Source organism: Aedes albopictus, chromosome 2 (assembly GCF_035046485.1).
Source record: "Aedes albopictus strain Foshan chromosome 2, AalbF5, whole genome shotgun sequence".
NCBI lineage: Eukaryota > Metazoa > Arthropoda > Insecta > Diptera > Culicidae > Aedes > Aedes albopictus.
In genome coordinates, this window is record NC_085137.1 from 185171815 (window position 1) to 185192479 (window position 20665).

General features: G+C 36.4%; 1 protein-coding gene and 1 long non-coding RNA gene across 6 annotated transcripts in view; one reads left to right on the top strand and one right to left on the bottom strand.

Moving 5' to 3' along the window:
• LOC115258752 (neurogenic protein mastermind) overlaps nt 1-20665 on the top strand; it is a 564992-nt gene that overhangs the window by 27361 nt on the left and 516966 nt on the right. The window lies entirely within an intron of this gene.
• Nucleotides 9883-12008, bottom strand: LOC134287826 (uncharacterized). Its single transcript, XR_009997567.1, has 2 exons — nt 11161-12008; nt 9883-11126 (listed from the first exon to the last, which is right to left on the bottom strand). It is a non-coding gene; the product is annotated as an uncharacterized LOC134287826 (long non-coding RNA).

The window sequence follows — 20665 nt, forward strand, 5'->3', positions numbered from 1 at the left end:
CGAATTTTAGTTGATCACCTCATAATATTGTTCAGATTTTAAGCTTGGCAGAGTAAAAAGATACAACGTAGAAGAAAGAGACGGTAGCGAACCTGGTGTGATGGTTAGAACACGTGACTATCACACCGAGGAGCTGGGATACAATCCCACTTCCAACATTCTTGCAAAAAATATTCCCTTCGGAAGGGAAATGAAACGTGAGTCCCTAGATGATCTAGCCTCGGTGCGAAAATCTCGTTGAAAAAGACGGGCCAGGGATTGAAACTTCTGCATACGAATGATAAGCGGTAAACCCGTCTAGATTAAGTACACAAGAGCATAGAATCTACCCAATCGCATCATTTGATGCACTACCGTATAATAACAAAAATTGTTGCCGGATTGGGGCGAAACCACGCTCCATTGCTTCAATACAATCTTCAGTATCATATTGCTATAGTATGGATCCGGACCGGACCATGCTTTTTTGCGTGGCTTTCGGTGGAATTCCAACCTTGCCCAGGCTTTGCCTGTTGCCCAAAGTTAATGAATATAAATTTCGAATTTTTGACTATTTTCCGCTTCCTCACCCGTGGTGGCGATCTCCATTTGCGGATGAACATAATGAGCAATTTCACGATGGGGTTTTTTTGTATGTCGGAAATCAGCACCGTGTCTACTCCGCGCGTGGTACTTTATGGGCTGGATGCTAATTTTTGGTGTGGCAGAAATGAGAAATGCCTGTGGATGGCGACGACGCCGCTTCGGAGGTGGGAATTATGATAATGGCTCTATTGGAGCAAAATTGGCGATTGATACCAAAGTTTAGGGTAATTTGGGCTTTGAAATTCGGGTTTTTGGAATAACTATTAGGTATATAAAGATGAGGTGAAGATGGTTTCATTTCCTTATGTTAGAACCGTTAACACAACAAGTATCAATAATCAAATAATTCAGATAACACGCAATGTATCTGCTGTTGTAGTTATATCTTTTTAAAATTATATCAATAAGCTTTCTCCTTCAATGTTCTTAGTTACAATGCTTTTATTTTCTTCATTCTTATTTGTATCTCTTAATCTTTGAACTTTGAATTCGTTTCTTCATTAAAACGATTATGGAGAACAAAGTTTTGTCTAGAAGATAAAATTGAAATAAAAGGAATTGAGGAAGCATATCAAGGATTCTAATCAAAAAAAATCTGGAATTATATCCGATTTTTTCTTTAGCAATTATCCGCTTCTTTAGATGTTGTCTGATTAATGAAGCACATTTGCGATTGGTAAAAAAAAATCGAAATAAATATGCAATGTTACATTCAGAGTTTATGTGTATTGCAAAGTCTTTGAATCAATATTCAAAAGTTTACTTTAGAATTACTAGAAGCTCTGCCAATTAAATCCCACTTGCTGCTTCCCCAAATAATTTCACGAACAACAAAACGCACTGCTCAGCTGAGCCCAGTCCGTTAAAATCGCACACTTCACGTCGGGAGCGCAACACAATGAATACCCGTAACCATCGCGGCTGTGCCTCCACCACCGCCATCAGAATCCAGAATCTGACTTCTCAATCTTTCGCTTACTGATGCGGAACGGACGGGACGATTCGGTTCGAGACTGCGAAGAGGCAATTAACTCCACTATAATACCTACTTGAAATTGTTATATTTTGTCAGAACAGCTATACCGCACTTCCATTCACCTCACGCGCTCACCTCAATCCGACGGCTGTGTGTGGGGCGTTATAGCTGTACACAGCGAGTTGCGTTGTGTTGTACCTTCTTCCTACGTTCTGGACGTTCTGTCCGTGATGATGATGATGATGAGGATGGTGTTGATGTTGAATGGTAGTTAAAGTTTCTTTTGAGTACAGAGAAAAAAAAAGTATACCCGAAACACGCAACGCAACATATGGGCAGCCAGTTGGTGTACTCTCGCTCGGTACTGCTGCTGCTGCCACTACTGACTGTTCTGTAGCGTTAATAATGTTTAGAATACTCTGCCATGGAGAAGTGGAACCACCTACCATCTACCTCGTCTGCCCACGTTTGTACAGTAGAAACCGTACAATTTCGATTGCGCTAATCTCAGCTGGGAGGAAAGAATCGAATGATGAGCTTGAAGAACCTGTTTTAGATGGCATGAACGATCAGCAGGCGGGTCATATTATGAGACAGTGAAATAGTTTTGAATATTTTCCAAGAACGATTGGAGTTTTGGACTTGAATAATAGTTACCCACTAGGCCTGTCCACCTTTTCAAAAATGTTCTCTGATTCTCAAGTCCACCCCCATATTTTGATTGGCTTCCTAAAAGAAGTAACTGGTCAAAATTTCAGCCAAATCCATTGAAATTAAGAGGTGCATCAAATCAATTTTGTGTTTTTCGACTATTTTTGAACTTCGAAAAATCACAACTACACTAAAATTTGTGAAAGCTATACTTGTTTGCTACAACTTTTCCGAACAACGTGTGCCAATAAAATTGAAGGAAACATTATCACATTTGTAATCACACAGATAAAAATAATGAGGTTTACACGTCATGTAAACTTCATTTTAGTCATGTAAACTTCCAGTTATGATGGTTTACATGATATATCATGTAAATTTGTGTTATATGTCATGTAAAAACTCTGAGTCATGCTGATTTTCATGACATATAATGGAAGTTTACATGATATTCCATGAGATTTACATGACATGTCATGTAAACTTCTGTGAAATTCAACGCTCCAAACATGTGCATAATATGTCACAGAAATTTACACTATCTTTTCAATCTGTGGAGAAAAACCTAAAAAAGTTGATTTTTTGATAGATTTCGTTCTGAAACACCCTAATATACGTAACAAGTTTGATATTTTAAAACGGCATCAACGGCAAGTTCAAAAATAGTCGAAAAACACAAAAATTGATTTGATGCACCTCTTAATTTAAATGGATTTGGCTGAAATTTTGACCAGTTACTTCTTTTACGATGCCAATCAAAATATGGGGGTGGACTTCAGAATCAGAGAACATTTTTGAAAAGGTGGACAGGCCTATTACCCACCCAATGTTCCGCTTTCCAAGACAAAACACACATACACACTGAACTTCATGAAAGTTTATTCTCGAACAATTCTAACGTATTGTGGCAAGCATAGTTACAAAAAAAAGCATAGAAATACTTCATTAAGGTTTTAAAATTTTTCGAATGTTGGACCTTGGGAAATTTGATGATTACTAGGTAGAAAGACAGTTCGTATTGCCTCCGATTTCGTCTACCCTCAATCTTGTCAGCCTTAAAAAATCCACCCTCTTCAACCTCTTTAGTGAATGGCGTATCAGTTTGCTAGAAGACTATTAAAATAGATTAGAAATAGCGATTCCACGAACAAGTGGGAAATTTTTCCAGTTTTTATTTTTTGTATTTTTTGATTTGCATGGAACCTTGCATACAAGTTTTTGGGGAACAAAAACGCCGTTTTGCATACTTGGTTCGCCATTTTGAATCTAGCCTTACTTATGAGAAGGGCCTATGAAAAATGCACATGATATCTTCAAAAAATTGTATCTCGAAAACGGTTTGTCCGATCGGTTTGGTGTCTTCGGCGAAGTTTTAGACAATTGTTGCTGCTATATGGAGAAAATATGCACGGTAAAAACCAAGATTTATCCACCTAGTGGTGATAGTGCCTTTCTCGTCGAATATGTACTCAAGAGCTATAAGCCGAAGTTTTCCTGAATTTTGAGAATACTGTAGAACGGTACAAATCTCATTTTCTTCTTTTCAGAGATGAACCAGCCGCCGACTGAAAATCTCTTTAATAAAGATAAATAATAATAATAATAATTTTCTTCTTTTGTCACAGTGCTCGTTGACTTATCAATGGGGGAGTAGAGTTGATAAATAATTAATGTATTTGATAAAAAATACCCAAACAATTAAGCAAATCCGCTTAACTCATCGGATTTAGTAAGAAATTTTCTGGACTCTAATTTACCTTCACTTTCAAAATTTAAAAATTTATTCGTTTAGGGGGATTAGGGGCATAATGGACACCCTAAGCAAATGAGTACGTTAGGCCTGTATAACAGAGAAAAACTTAACATATTATTAGTTCGCTTACAACTTTAGTTTGTTTCCTACGTATTTCAATCATTTACAGCAGGTAGAATGTCTTTATTGTGAAGAAATAATGAATTGTAAATCGTGTTTTCTTTTAGGGCAGGCAGAGAAAGTACGGGGCGAAATGGACACCTATCGGAACATAATGGACACCCCTGCATATTTTATGCTAATTCTTTGATTACATCGATCAGTCAAGTAATTTGCCCACGGTGATCGATACCACAGATAAAATACTCCATCTTAGACGAGTTTATACAACTCTCTCTCTCTCTTCTTAACGTAACGTCCTCATTGGGACAAAGCCTGCTTCTCAGCTTAGTGTTCTATGAGAACTTCCACAGTTATTAACTGAGAGCTTCCTCTGCCAATGACCATTTTGCATGCGTATATCGTGTGGCAGGCACGAAGTCACCCTCAGCATGGTCATGCTGAATACCCGTGCGTTTACCGCCTCGGCTATATGGGCCCAAGTTTAGTTGAGTTTATACAACATCAAAGTTAATTAAACAAACTTTAGGCTAATATAATCCAATTGATTGACTCTTAAACGCATAAGAGTATGCAATGCGCGTACATCCATTCATAATTACCAGTGTTCATTTCGCCCCAAATCGACTACAACATTGAAATTTCTATTTTGAGTAAATTCTAATCACAAATAAAATGCTTTATCCATTGCTAAATCTACGTATACATGCAGATAAGGTAGCAATTCACTTGTTTTTATGGTGGACACACTCAAACACTCGTAATACCTTATTTACTACTGCGTTGAAATTATAAGAATTTCACCATATGAAAAACATATTTCAATTTCAATGATATTTAGGTTATTTTGGAGGCATATGAATGGTACTTTTGAAAAATAGAACGATGACTTGTTCCTTTACACTTATGCATTAAAAGTTTTGCATAAAAGTCAACGGTTTCGGCAAAAATAGGGATGTCCATTTCGCCCCGGGTGTCCATTATGCCCCGATCTCTCCTATTCATTAGTGCCCTTCCTCAAAATGATAAAATTCCCAAAAGGGACCCCTCTTGACTTAAGAGGAAATCGAAATTTGTGTCAGCCTTATTCAGAAAAGCAACAATTATATCAAAGCCATAATCGAATTAGGAAACTTATTAATGGTTCATATTCCGAAGTTATGTATTATGTTGAACGTATATAAGCAGAGCTGAAGAATATCAATCCTCTCAGTTGACTGCTTAACCACCTTCACTAGCACTGGATGCCGATGCAAGATATTTCGGCAATTTTTGGTCTGCACACTTTAGCCTTATGATAATAAAATTGGTTATAAGATTTATGAAAAATTTGACAAAAAGATGCAAGCTAGTAAAATTTCTCATAATAAAACCCATTCAAATTTCAACTGTGTTACAAAGCGCGAAGGCTCAACCAGTTGCATCAAAATTGTGTGTAGTAATTTCAACCGCAAAAGGGGGTTGATGCTATTAAATTAAAATTTCCCCATACAACGTTGATTCATCCTGCTGTATAATTACGTCTCAGGAATCTAAAATGGTGTGATTTGACAAGATCGCTTTAATTTTTATCAAGATTTTGTTCTTTTACGCATATTTATCGCTTGCATTGATTTTGTTCACCTTCGTAATTTCAGCGATGAATCCAATTCTGATTCTGCAACACTGCTAATAATCTTAGGTGTGGTCAGAGACTATTTTCTTGCTACCCGTTTATCTGGTTATCCACCATTTTTGATGATTTGATGTTTCATATGCATGGCTTTGGTTCACTTTTTTAACTGGCCACTTCCGGCGGGACACCTGGAACCGGTTCCGGAACACAACCGGTTCAGGTATGTTGTGACAAATACCGGAAACAGCTTGTTAAGCGTTACGCGTTACGAACTACTATTCTTCGGTCATCGTCAGATGCATTCAGTTGGATTCACCCCTTTAATTTCGTCAGTGTAATATATAAGCGGTTCAGATATGGTCTGAAACTATTTTTCTGCTTAACGTTTATCTGGTTATTGATAAATCCGCTATTTGGTGCGTCACATGCATAGGTTTGGCTCAGTTTTTTAATTGGTCACTTCCGACGGGATACCTGGAACCGGTTCCGGAACACAACCGGTTCAAATACGGTATGAAACTATTTTCCTGCTAACCATGCATATGGATATCGAAAAAGCCGCTCTTTGATGTGTCGCATGCATGGGTTTGGTTCACTTTTTCAATTGGCCACTTCCAGCGGACACCTGGAACCGGTTTCGGAACACAACCGGTTCAGATAAGGTATTTTCCTGCTTACCGTTCATCTGGTAATCGAAAAAGCCGCTCTTTGATGCGTCGCATGCATGGGTTTGGTTCACTTTTTTAATTGGCCACTTCCGGCGGGACGTCTGGAACCGCTTCCGGAACACAACCGGTTCAAATACGGTATGAAACTATTTTCCTGCTAACCATTCATCTAGTTATCGAAAAAGCCGCTCTTTGATATGTCGCATGCATGGGTTTGGTTCAATTTTTTAAATGGCCACTTCCGGCAGGACAGTGGAACCGGTTCCGGAACACTACCGGTTCAAATATGGTCTGAAACTTCTTTCCTGCTTTCCATTCAACTGGTTATCGAAAAAGCCGCGCTTTGATGTGTCACATGCATGGGTTATGCTCACTTTTATATTTGGCCACTTCCGGCAGGACACCCGGAACCGGTTCCGGAACACTACCGGTTCAGATATAGTCTGAGACTATTTTCCTACTTCCCGTTCATCAGATAATCGAAAATGCCGTGGTTTGATGGGTCGCATGCATTGGTTTGTTGCATTTTCATATCCAGCCCCTTCCTCGGGTACCGATCCGGAACACCTAAATGGCCATAACTCCGAAACGGCTGGACCGATCCGAACCATTTTCAACAGGAAACAATGGGACCAGATTCCGCGTCGAATGAACCGTCGGTCATTAAAATCGGTTGATGTTTACTATCTAAAAGTTAGGTGACCTTTTTTGTACACACACACACACACATACGCACACACATACATACACACACACACACATACACACACACAGACATCATCTCAACTCGTCGAGCTGAGTCGATTGGTATATAACACTTGACCTCTCCGGAGGCTCTATCAAATTTTCGTTTTTGGAGTGAACATATAGCCTTTCGGTACACCTTGGTGTACGAGAAAGGCAAAAAATATGTTTGGTTTTTGTGATTTGAACTAAAATATAGATTTTCCCTCAAAAGTGACATGTCAATATTTTTTTTATTATCCTTATGTTATAGCTGACTGAAAATGCTACCTAGTGCACAGTGGGTTGTTCTGGAGAAAAATAGGTTACAATGAAAAAAAAATGTTTTAAAAAATTACGGTTTTCAAAAAAAGCTATTAAGTAAAGTCAAAAAAGTTTGTCGCCCTAATTTTATGAAAGTACATCAAATTTGCAAGAAAAAAGTACTTCGGTAACATTTTTCTAAGATGCACCGTTTAGAAGATATTACTAATTTAATATTGATTTTTTTGATAACTTAATAAGTTTTAGCCCTTTTCGAATGTACTCCGTGTTTCTCCAGTTTCAAAAGTATTTTTTTCGGAAAGATTGGAAAATTTTGAGTTAAAATGACACTGACAGCTTAAAGATTTGAGTGAAATTCTCTGCCTTAAAAGTATTTTGAAAAACAAGTTACAAAATCCCACTATCAGGAACAATGATTTCTTCCAGTGGTATTGTGTTGAAAATGTGCATTCAACTCTTGCATATCACAAGCTCCTCAATTAGCAAGATTCAAAAGAGCGAATAAGGCTTATTTTTCAGGGGTGGTATTTGTGCGCAATAAAAAATAACATTATACTTTGTACATCAGTTTATTTTTATTCCTGTATTTTTATCAAATTATTGTTTACACAACTTTCTTAACAATATCGAATATTTTGGCATCATTGTCAGGGCAGTTTGAATAAAGCTTTGCCTTTATTGTATTTTCTGATAGAGGAAGAAATGAGTGGAATTTTTGAGTTCCTTGAATTGTTTTTGCATTATTATATTGATTATTTAGCTGCAAAGACATATTTTCGTATTCTTCTGTAGTAGAATAACAAAATGACAACTTTGTAAGTTCTTCTTCTTTTCGTTTGTTTGCCCAATTAAACAACTCTCTAGCAGTCTTTATCGGGTGTTCGCGTTCTTTGGCTAAACTTGCTCTGGTAGCCATGCGTTTTATCGTACCTCTAATAGCATCGCATGGACCTTTTCCTTGCGATGTTGCGAAGAAATGCCATTCAGCGTCAATACCATACTTTGACTTAAACTTACAAAGGCTAGAAAAGTTTTTTCGGTTTTTATACTGTGAAGCAGCACCATCTGACATAAAATAAATTTTTTTCATGTTTTTATTTTGATCAATTTGTAAAAAGTTCATCATTTTATCAATAAACAAATTAACAGCGACTGAATCATGTCTTAGTTCTTCTGAAATTATAATGAAGCTAAAATGTTTAATTTGCCTATTTTCAGTATAATATATTACGAAAGGATGGATTGTGGCCTGTTGCACGTTCCAATGGTGTGATTGAACTTCATCCTGCAAAACGAAGCTGTAATTTTCAGAAAAGTCACAAATAGCCAAAAATTCACCATCTTGCAAGTTCTGTTTTGTAGTTTTCAAAAAATTGGATTGTTCGGTTTTTACAAAATCATGCGGAATCAAACTTTCTAATTTTGAGCTGAAAAATGTAACAAAGTCATCGGTTTGCTTTACAATAGTTTCTAAATCACATCTGTCAGTGGTAACCCATTGTTCGAATGGAAGCTTTTCAACAAAGTTTTCTTCCAGTTGTTTCAATAAACTGTCTTCTAAAACTGAGGTATCTGGGCAGTTTTTACATCTTCGTAGATGGCAATGAGTTGTCTTATTTTCGCAAAGTAATCTATTCGTTAATGTTTTTAGATCATTCAAGACATTGTATTTTTTTAAGCTATGTAGAATTAAATTGACATTTTCATGCGTAGTGCAAACGCAAACATTATGTGTTCCTGTGATAGTCAATAGTTTACATTGCCTTGGCCGGAGGCTTGCAAATGATGAAAACCCTATTTTTACATTGACGTACATTTCATTAAAGCGATTAGCTTCGTGGTCGTGCGGCTAAGGTCACCAAGCCTTTGGTCGCATCGTGCTAAGGAGCGCGGGTTCGATTCCCGCCGCAGCTGTCACGAAAAGTTTTCGGCTGTGTCACTGGGCGTTGCATGCTAGTCCGTTGTCTAGTGTCGTGCTTCCTTCAAAGAGCAAATAGCTCACTGGAAGCATTAAACGTGTCTGTGTCTTTTTAAAAAGTTTCTCTTAATGTCATCTTTAACAATCTTTTCTGAACAGCTAATCTCTTATTTCCTGTCTTTACGCTAACAAAATCTCTTTGGCCTGGCATTGCACGGCTTATATCATCGTCCTCAAAAAAATTCAAAACCAGTTCTTTTGTTTCATTACTCAAAGCTTTTCCAGAGCTTGAACCTTGAGATGAATCTAATACATTATTTTTTTCCTTTCTTGCATCTGATGCCATATTTCTACTAGTTTTAAATTCGTCTACAATTTTTTGTACTGACCATGATTTTGGTAACAATGATAAAATTGATAGTTTTTCTTGCCTTGTGGCTGAATTTAAAAATTTAATTTTCATATTTTCTATGACTTCATTAAACTCGTTTGCTTTATCTGTTTTAGCGTCTAATTTAAAAAGATTTCTTCGTACACCTTCGACGATTTCAGCGCACTTTTTTTTCAGGATAGTGAACATTTTTAACCTTACCTAAATCTATAGGCGAAACACGAATAGCTGCTATTCCTCGGTTGAATATTTCGACGTCTACAGGCATCGTGAAGTCTTCATTTGATTGAATTGTGCTTAGCGTTGACGCTGATGGTATCGTGACCAAACTTTCATAGCTTTGCGAATCAGGTACAACAGGTATGGTCTGAACAGTTGGCATCCTTGAGCCACCGGCTACGCTCTGTTCTTCGTTTTGGGTGAGGTGAGCTCTTGAATCAATATGTAGACGGCAAGACGAACAAATACGAAAATCCTTGGTGTTCAGTGTGGATACCTTGGAAAATCCAATTGACTTTAGTTTTTGGATGATACCATCCGTGAGATATCGTAGCTCTTTCGAACACTGAATGTCTTTGAATGGACGAATACATCTGATTTTACTCATTTTGTAATCTGTAACATAGAAAATATTTTCCAATTGTTAGTTTTGAACGAAAATATCACAACACATATAATTAAAATGTGTATTTAAAACTTACCTTTGCACCAAAACGTGTTACACTTTCCTTTACAATTATTATGTTATCAAACAACACTGGATCTAGTTCAAAAACACTGGATTATTAGCTGAAATTACTATGAAATCACTATGCTTCTAGCAACCTTTCTGCATTTACTGTTTGGTTTTCCCTAGTAGATACTGGATGAATTCAGAACCGAGTCAGACATTATTATACAGCTCACGGGTATAAATCATAGAATGCTGGGTAAAGACTGCTGGAAGATAGGTAGAGTTGAACGCTCAGGTATCGTCAGGTACGAGTTTGGAGAGTTGGAGCGAGGTAGATTTGCTGGCGTAGGTATATTGTTATTGAAGAAGATTGTAAATTGTATATACCTGGAATGAATAAAGAGTGCGGCGGTTGTTGATTAAGGTATCAGTCAGCAGCCGTCTAGTTTGATGAAAGGTGACTAATATTATACTAATATTATACCAATTTTAATCAAAATTGGCTGAAATCTTGCGAAAAGCTGGAATTATACTAATGTCATCGTGTCAGACTACGTTGATTTGATCCACTTTTTTGTTTATTGATCTTTGTTCTGCCGCTTGTGTTGTGTGTAAGAGGTAGCAGTCGCGTTCGAATGAAATAAAGCAAGCTGACACCCGACCGCGACAACGAAACGAAGGCAGTGAAAAGTGTCGAATGTTTACAAGCCTGGGCCAGCGTGGCCATGGTGGACTAGTTCCAACAAAGACCATGTTGACAATCACCAACTGTACGTAGTACAGCTAACTGGTATCTAATTACCTGTATCTAATACTTATTAGCACGTTTTCAGCAGAAGGCACCAAAAACCACTGGAAGAAATCATTGTTCTTGATAGTGGGATTTTGTAACTTGTTTCAAAATACTTTTAAGGCAGAGAATTTAACTCAAATCTTTAAGCTGTCAGTGTCATTTTAACTCAAAATTTTCCAATCTTTCCGAAAAAAATACTTTTGAAACTGGAGAAACACGGAGTACATCCGAAAAGGGCTAAAACTTATTAAGTTATCAAAAAAATCAATATTAAATTAGTAATATCTTCTAAACGGTGCATCTTAGAAAAATGTTACCGAAGTACTTTTTTCTTGCAAATTTGATGTACTTTCATAAAATTAGGGCGACAAACTTTTTTGACTTTACTTAATAGCTATTTTTGAAAACCGTAATTTTTTAAAACATTTTTTTTTCATTGTAACCTATTTTTCTCCAGAACAACCCACTGTGCACTAGGTAGCATTTTCAGTCAGCTATAACATAAGGATAATAAAAAAAATATTGACATGTCACTTTTGAGGGAAAATCTATATTTTAGTTCAAATCACAAAAACCAAACATATTTTTTACCGTGCATATTTTCTCCATATAGCACCAACAATTGTCTAAAACTTCGCCGAAGACACCAAACCGATCGGACAAACCGTTTTTGAGATACAATTTTTTGAAGATATCATGTGCATTTTTCATAGGCCCTTCTCATAAGTAAGGCTAGATTCAAAATGGCGAACCAAGTATGCAAAACGGCGTTTTTCTCCCCCAAAGACTTGTATGCAAGGTTTCATCCAAATAAAGATATATGAAAATTACTCGTTGCTGAAATGATATGGAACCGCTCTTCTACTTTGTTGCCTCTGGGATATGCCAAAGTTGTCTGAGCATGAGCATAGATATCAGCAGCATACAGTCGAGTCTCATGTTAGACGCTGCCACCCACTTTACGCCCACCGCAATTTCTCAATTGTCTTGCATCCAATCGAGCTGATTTTTTCAGCGCAGTTAGTGCTTACTGTAGACTCATCACATACAAAAAAATGAACAAGAATGGTTAGAAGACAGCCTGGAAAACGCGGTGGGCGTAAAGTGGATGACAGCGTCTAATAGGAGACCCGACTCTAGATGTTCATACAATTCATTGTTGCTACTCCGTAATTGACCAGAAAAAATCGAAATTGCACAAGGGTTCAACACACATCTTCACATCTTTATGGTCATCGAAGAAGGGTGGTGCTAGAGACCAAGATCACCTTATCTTCTCCACGACTGTCACGGGTAGGAGTTTTCGTTAATGGGGAGCAGGAGTCACATGATCTGGATTCACTTTGGTAAATAATGTGATACATGCAATCTCTATTCAACCCTCCTTTGGCGTACACTACGTCAGCGAGCTGCTGCCAACGTGTTGCAAAAGGAAGGTTAAATCAAAACACTTATTTTCGCTCACATTTTCATCGATATTTGATTGTAGCGGTCAATGAACACCTAAATATTTGAGTGTTTTGAAAAGCTTAGACTCTCAGCTACCTAATGAAAAGTCCAGATTTGAAATCGGTGGTTGTGATCACAGCAAAAATCGCGATTTAATAATAAAATTCAAAATGGCGGCTAAATCCAAGATGGCTGCCAAAACATTTGCAACTTCAAATGAAAGGTGTATACTTTCTCTTCATAGAAATGTTAACCCTCTAATACCCAATCCCGCCTTTAGACGGGGTATAGTTTGAGCATTTTTGTAATTTTTGTTTCGTGGAAAATCATATTTTTTATATTTTTGGCTGATATTTAGGACTGTTTTGTATATCTTAAAATAGTTTTTAGTGTATTTTAAAGCGTATTTACATTTTTTAAAAATCATAGAAAAATTGATGTTTTAGTCACCTTTTAGAAGTCATTGTTTATTTTGTATTGAATCGCTACAATTAACATATTTTAATTTTTTCCCAAATCATTCTATCCTTGTTTAATAGTTCAAGGGAGTCGAATACACTCTAAAATTATTTTCCTTAAAATTACACGGAAAATAAAATTTTCTCTGAAAAAAATTTAAAATAATAATATTTCAACAATAATCATAAAATCTCAAAATGTTTTCATCTAAAAAAATCCGTTCCCCAAATAGGCTTCCAGGAAAAATATGAAAGTGTGGGGATGTTCAAAAATAAAAATTAGAAAAATCAAATACTGAAATTCACGAAATCGAGAATTGAAAAGAATCATCTTCCAAAACATGTTTAAACCGATTTTAGATGACGAAAAATGATATTTAGATCAAAATCAAAAATTTGGGTATTAGAGGGTTAAGGTCTGTACATGTTATAACATGAATTTTCGAGATACAAAGCGATTAATTAAGTGAAATTTGATGAAAAATGCTCTATGGCAAGCAAGGGGTCCATCAATTTAACCCAACCAAAGTGGTTTGCATCTTTTTTTATCACTTTCTAGAGAATAAGCAACAAGAATTTGAAAAAAAAATTACCCAATTATAGCTGAATATTGGTATAAAGCATGGCTTGTTCAACCTTTTTAATCAACAGTATGTACACGAATATCAAGTTAAATAGAATATTATTAATCTGTGTAACCAGCTTCAAAACATACACCAACATTCAGAATTCATTATTTGTTGTTCAGCCTTAGCTCAAATAACTGTTGACTGTTGACCCAAGCAATGTTTTCGTAGAGTCCACAAACCTTCTTCAGCCTCAATAAAGGCGTAGTTCAACTTATTGCTTGATAATTCAGACATGACAAGTAATACTCCCTTTTTCGAGGATTTCAATCAATTGTGTGTTTTTCTAAAGTGTTTTTTTTTATTTTTTTTACCACAATAAATATTTTGATTGATTACTGATTAAGAGCATATGCAGCCTTAAATCAGCCTTTCAATAAACCTCAATTCAGCAGAAGGTTGAATAAAATCACCAAAATTGGATGTTTAGGAGCTGAATAAAGGAGTGTACTTCTTGTGCTCTATTGTTCAAATAAAGGCTGCTTTAAAATATTTGAAAGGAAGTTTGTACAACTTTAAATTAGTATCTGGGATACAATACTGCCAAAAAGCTCAAACAGGAGCACGGTTAATCAAAACATAAGACAGCGCATTATTACGTAACGCTAGAATCGGAAATTTTTGACCCCTCTCCCCACCGTTTTTCTGTTTGAAAGTCCTAAACATTTTGTATGAGGCGATCATTCGCCCTTTCCCCTTTTGGTTTCCTTACACAAATCAATTGCTTCAATTGATTTTGTTCACTTTTGTAATTCCGGCAAAGCACCCAACGCTGCTTCTGCCACACCACCGGTAGCCTCTTATGTAGTCTGAGCCTTTTTTTTTTGCTAACCGTTCATCAGATTATCAAAACGTCACAGTTTGATGTGTCCCATGCATGGGTTGGTTTACTTCACATTTGGTCAATTGTGACGGGACACCCGGAAATGATTCCGGATCACTACCGGTAGTTTTAAATGTGCTCTGAGCTTATGTTCATGGCAAGTGTTCATCAGGATACTTAAAAAGCAGCTATTTGATGTATCGCATGCATGAGTTTGGTTCTGGTGGGACACCTGGAACTAGTAGCACTACCGGTAGTAACTTATATGGACTGTGCTTGTTATCCGTGTATCAGGTTAGTGACAAAATGATTTGATGAACCCCAAGCATGGGTTTGGTTCACTTTTAGATTTGACCACTTCCGGTGGGACACCCGGAACCGGCTCCGGAACACTTACATGGTTCATTTTTACATTTGGCCTATCCCGGCATCAGGTTATCGAAAAAGCTGCATTTTGATGTGTCGCATGCATGGGTTTGGTTCCCTTTTAATCACTTCCGGAGCGACACCCGGAACCGGGTTGTTGGGAAGTATTCCCAAATATGATTTAAGATTTTTTTTTCTTGTTAACCGTCCATCAGGTAACTTAAAGAGCCAGACCAAGGGTGTCTGGGAGTATTTTCCTGGGTGAAAATCTGTTTTTTTCTTATTTGCTTTTTTGGGAAATTTCAAAAGTCGTCACATAATTGGTAACAAAATTACGCATGTCCCTCTAGGCCCCTCGCCTTATTGGAAATTGTACGTAGAAACTATAAAAATGGTATAAAGAATCTCCAATTTTGCTTTTTTTTTAATTTATGAAAAATATAAATTTGAGAAAAAATGTTGGATGCATTTGACCTTCTTAGGCTACTTGGCAAATGTTGAAGCTGAAAGCCAAACTTCTACATCTACAATTCGCATAAAAAGTTGAATGAAAAGGTTTAAAAAATGAATTATATATCACATAACATGGGTCCGCGATGAATATTAGTCTTGGTGTATTTATGTTCCAAAAAAATCCTTTAAATATCCTTTAACATTTTAGAAAACATCGATTCAATCAAACAAATTACTTTTGAATTATAATTTTTAAAGACAAAAATTAAACTTTTTTGTTCAAAAGTAAGGCTAGGAAAATTGTTATGTGTGGATGCTACGAAAATAATTTAGGAAGTCCAGCGCATGAACAAAATCCCATTCAAATTGAAAATAAAATATTGGGTCAAAAATGGTATATTTTTCCGTGTTTTGGGTTTGAAATACTCTATCTATTTTTCTTCATATTAATGCAATAATCATTCTAACAATCTATTTTTTTATCTTGTTTCAGGTAAAATATCCATTCTTTTGTACCACCTTCTTCCGAGACATAGAGATGAACCAGCCAAGGGCTGAAAGTCTCTCAAATAAATATAAATCAAATCTTCCGAGACATAAAACTATGATCATGGTAAAAAATAAAAGCAAACTGTGGATCGGTTTGGATGGTTAGAACATGTGGTTATCATGCCGAGGACCTGGGATCGAATCACACTTCCGACAAACTCACAAAATGTGAGTTCTTCCTTCGGAAGGGATGTAAAGCGTGTGTGCCGAGAACTAGCCAAGGGCTAAAAATCTAGTTAATACAGATAAAAAACTAAACTGTTATCACAGGCAAACAGACGAATAACTTGGAACAAAGTGCGATTAAAATCATCGTCTCAAAAGCATAATCGCCCACTGCTAATTATGCTGTGTTTCGTAAGCCCACTGAGTAGATGGCGGTAGTGAGCAAACCTCAAACCGGAGCAAAAACGGAGCGAGTGCCATGAGCGAGAGATTTGCGAACTACAAAATATTTCAATAATTCGTTAAAAAGGGATATGATGGGAAGTGGGTATAGTGAGACGTCTGTTTGTCTGTGCTATTATTATTCACTGCACCCCATTATTGAGTCGTTTTCAAGTTGGTGTTAAATACTCTTAATTGTGACCAAAACTTCAAATATTGGTATTGCTAATAACTGATGTAAAAACTTACAAGAAATGTGCATCACATATTCCTAGAATTCCAATGGTTAGTATGAGGGTAGTTACTAAGGTCTCCAGTTAGCCTAGTGGTAAAGGCTATAGTTCGTCAAACCGGAGACGCGGGTTCGATTCCCGTTCTGATCGGGAAAATTTAGTGTATCATTGTACTTGCCTCACAATATACAAATTCATGCAAAGGCAGACAAAGAAAGCCACGCAATTAGTAACTGTGGAAGTGCTCAAAGAACACAAGTTGAAGCGCAGCAGGCCAAGTCCCAGTGGGTGAGTAGAGCCATAAAAGAAGAAGAAGAAGAGATAAGTTACTTGAAACTACTGTAGTTTCTAGATGAAAATCTTTAAACTGTTTTGTGCGGAATGTTTCTGAAGATTTTTGAAAAAAAAAACAAATTCAAGCTTAAATTTACCAAATCTAACAAAATCCACGAACGGAGACAATCGAAGGGGAAATTCGCGGTTCCCATAGCAACTCATAAATTGAACATTTCAGAAACGTGGAAAATCCGGGTATTTTTCCACAAATCATTCCCAAAGGTGGGCGATACATGTAGTTCTTAACGAAATTCAGCGCCTAATGTGAAAATCTCATTTGGATTTGCTGTGCCGTTCGCAAGAATCACGGAAGATTTACCAGAAGGCTCAACGCATCCCGCAATGAATTCGTACCACGAGCTGAAATATGCAGGGATCAAAACGGGAGCCTCTTGACGGATGGACTTGAGGTGATTGAAAGGTGGAAACAGCATTTTGATGACCAACTCCAGGAGATGGCCAGTATGTTTGGGATAGGCAACTTTTTTTTCTCTCACAAAAATGTTTACATTGCTATAACTTTTCATAGAGCGCATCACTAAACCTAAAATTTTGACTGTTTTTAAACTTATATATACATATGTACCTATATGTACAAATTTGGGCTCGATTGATTAATATTTCGCAAAGCTAGAACCGTTCGGGTAAAACACTATTTTTTAGACAACTCATTTTTAAGCTGTCATATATCGGAAACCAGTGAACCGAAATGAATGAAATTTTGAATGTTCACTAACAATATGTACCGTCAAACGGGGTTACTTGCAACAGCGGTGTAACTTGCAACACGATGACAGGCACTAAATGTGAAACATTTTCTAATAATAATGAAAACTAGTATGCCCTACTATTTCGGTTATCAAGACTATGTGTATCATAGATCGATTTAGTATAAAAATTAGCTTTGTTTCTTTGTTTATGGTTTAGCTACACTGTTAAAACGGAATGCTCATTTTATGCCATAAAAACAAGTATGAAAATCGTGCTTGACCTCTCCCTTATGGTAAGTGCGATAAGTCTGATGACCTTGCTTGCAGTTGAGGTACCTAATAGTAAAGCCTGGAACACATAGCGTCCGTTCCGTCGAGATTTGCGTTTTTTTTTGACAGTTTTCCCATGGGAAATGTGTCAAACTACTGTCACGCACACGCAAACGTATGCATTGTGTGGGGCACTTAAGCTTAGCTAAACGATAAAAGTTTGATAAACTTATCGACTAAGTAATGCAAAAAATCATTATTATATTCGACAACCACTATGGGGTAACTTGTAACAGTTGAATTTGACGAAACCTTTTATTATTTATTTTCATTTCACGATATATTTGACAGAAATAACCGAAATGGATCATTTATTGATTACGTAACGCGTTCATTTTCAAATGACAATTCATTTTTAACATTTTTTTTGCACGTGACCTTCAACATTGTTAGGATATTCCACATTTTGAAGTTTCATCCATGTTTCATCATGTTAAAAGTTCAATTTTTGTTTATGAATGCTGTAAAGCAATCATCAACATCAATTCTGAATGGATGGAGTAAATTATTTCAGTTAAATACCCAAATTAGCGAGTTTGACATTTACAAAGTAGAATAGGTGTGTTTCAATCATGTTAATTTAGCTGAAATTGCCAAACACCACTTCAAACTGAAAACTACTTGAAGATGACTCACTCTACCTTTTCAAGAAATGACAATAATCATTGTTGACATTTTGTAATGAGTGCTAAGTCACGAGAATCATATATATTTTGTGTTTGACGGACGTGAGACCTGTTGCTAAACGATATATTCTCGCTTGCAATTACTTTCAATCCTTTCATGAAAAATTATATGTCAATTGGTTAGTGTGCATCTTTTCATGGTATGTTTCATGCATAACATCAAAAATTTACAATACGACTAAATACTAGAATATTAATGCTGTTCAATGATAGCTATCTTAGCTTCATGTCCTATGTTGCAAGTTACCCCACAGATGGGAAATTTGCAACAAGCATGTATTTCGCACCTCCTGGTTAGGTGGCAACGTATTTTGGTAAATCAAGTGCTGCATAGTATTCTACTCGGGGTAATTAGCGTACACGATGCTTCACAGGATGTTTCAAATGTTTAGATTTTCAATGATATTGCTGCAAAGTCGAAAAGTGTTGCAAGTTACCCCATTGGACGGTAAATGTTTCATAAACCATTAAAACGTAGGTAGGGGGATTAGGGGCATAATGGACACCCTAAGCAAATGAGTATGTTAGGCCTGTATATCAGACAAAAACTTAACAAATTATCAGTTGGCTCACAACTTTAACTTATTTCCTACGTATTTCAATAATTTACAGCACGTAGAATGTCGGTATTGTGAAGAAATAGTGAATTGTAAACCGTGTGTTTTTTGGGGCTGGCAGGAAAGGTACGGGGCGAAATGGACACCCATCGGGGCATAATGGACACCCCTGCATATTTTATGCTGTATCTTTGATAATATCGACCAGTTAAGTAATTTGCCTACGGAGATCAATACCACAGATATAATACTCCATCTTAGACGAGTTTACATAACATCAAAGTTAATTAACTAAATTTTAGGCTAACATAATCGGATTGATTTTTTCCAAACTCTTTAAAACTCCTAACAGTATGCAATGGACGTACATCCATTCATAATTGCGAGTGTTCATTTCGCCCCGAATCGACTACAACATTGAAATTGCTATTTTGAGTAAGTTCTGATCAAAAATATAATACTTCATCCATTGCCAAATCTGCGTATACATGTAGATAAGCTAACAATTTACTTGTTTGTATGATGGACACACTCAAACACTCGTAATACCTTATTTACTGCTGCTTCGAAATTATAAGAATGTCACCATATGATAAACATACTTCAATTTCAATGATATTTTGGTTATTTTGAAGCAATATAAATGGTACTTTTGGAAAATAGAACAATAACTTGTTCCTTTACACTTATGCATTCAAAGTTTAACATAAAGGTCAACGGTTTCGGCAAAAACAGGGGTGTCCATTTCGCCCCGGGTGTCCATTGTGCCCCTAATCCCCCTACTTTTTAAACGTTGAAAAAAGTTATCATAGATTGACACTTTTTGGATTTTTCTCGAAAAAATGTTATTTTTTTACAACAATGTCAATAAATTTTAGTGTTGATATCTAAAGATTTTTCACTTCTGTTCTCAAGTTATCTCTAATCAGATACATAAGAGCCTATTTAGATTGAAGGAAGAACATATTTAATAATTTTTGTGTGGTATTGTAAATTTGACTTATTTTCCTCTACATGAGTATAAACTTCAGCTCGGTATAACTCAATTCGCCGTGAGAAAATATTACATTTTATAACTTTGTATTAAGTATCAATATATTGTTGATAAACGTGAAAAAAATTATTCAATTCGGTTCACTGGTTTCCGAGATATGACACTTCAAAAACTAGTTGTCTAAATAATAGTGTTCTACCCGAACGGTTCTTACTTCGCAAAAAATAATCAATCGTGCCCAAATTTGTACCAATGATGCACATATAACAGGTTGATAAACAGTCAAAAATTGAGATTTTATGATGCACTCTATGAAAAGTTGCAGCATGTTGAATTTTTTTGTGGGAGAAAAAAAGTTGTCTATCCCTATACATTTTGGCCATCCCCTGTACCACGCTGAGGGAAGTTAAGGATGCTATTTACCAGCTCAAAACCAACAAAGCAGCTGGTAAGTTCGTCTTCCGTCGTTTGCAACATAAAACGAATGAATTCGTAGGAAAGAATCACGCCTGCTTCGTCGAAGGTCGGTCGACAACGGACCAGATCTTCACCATATG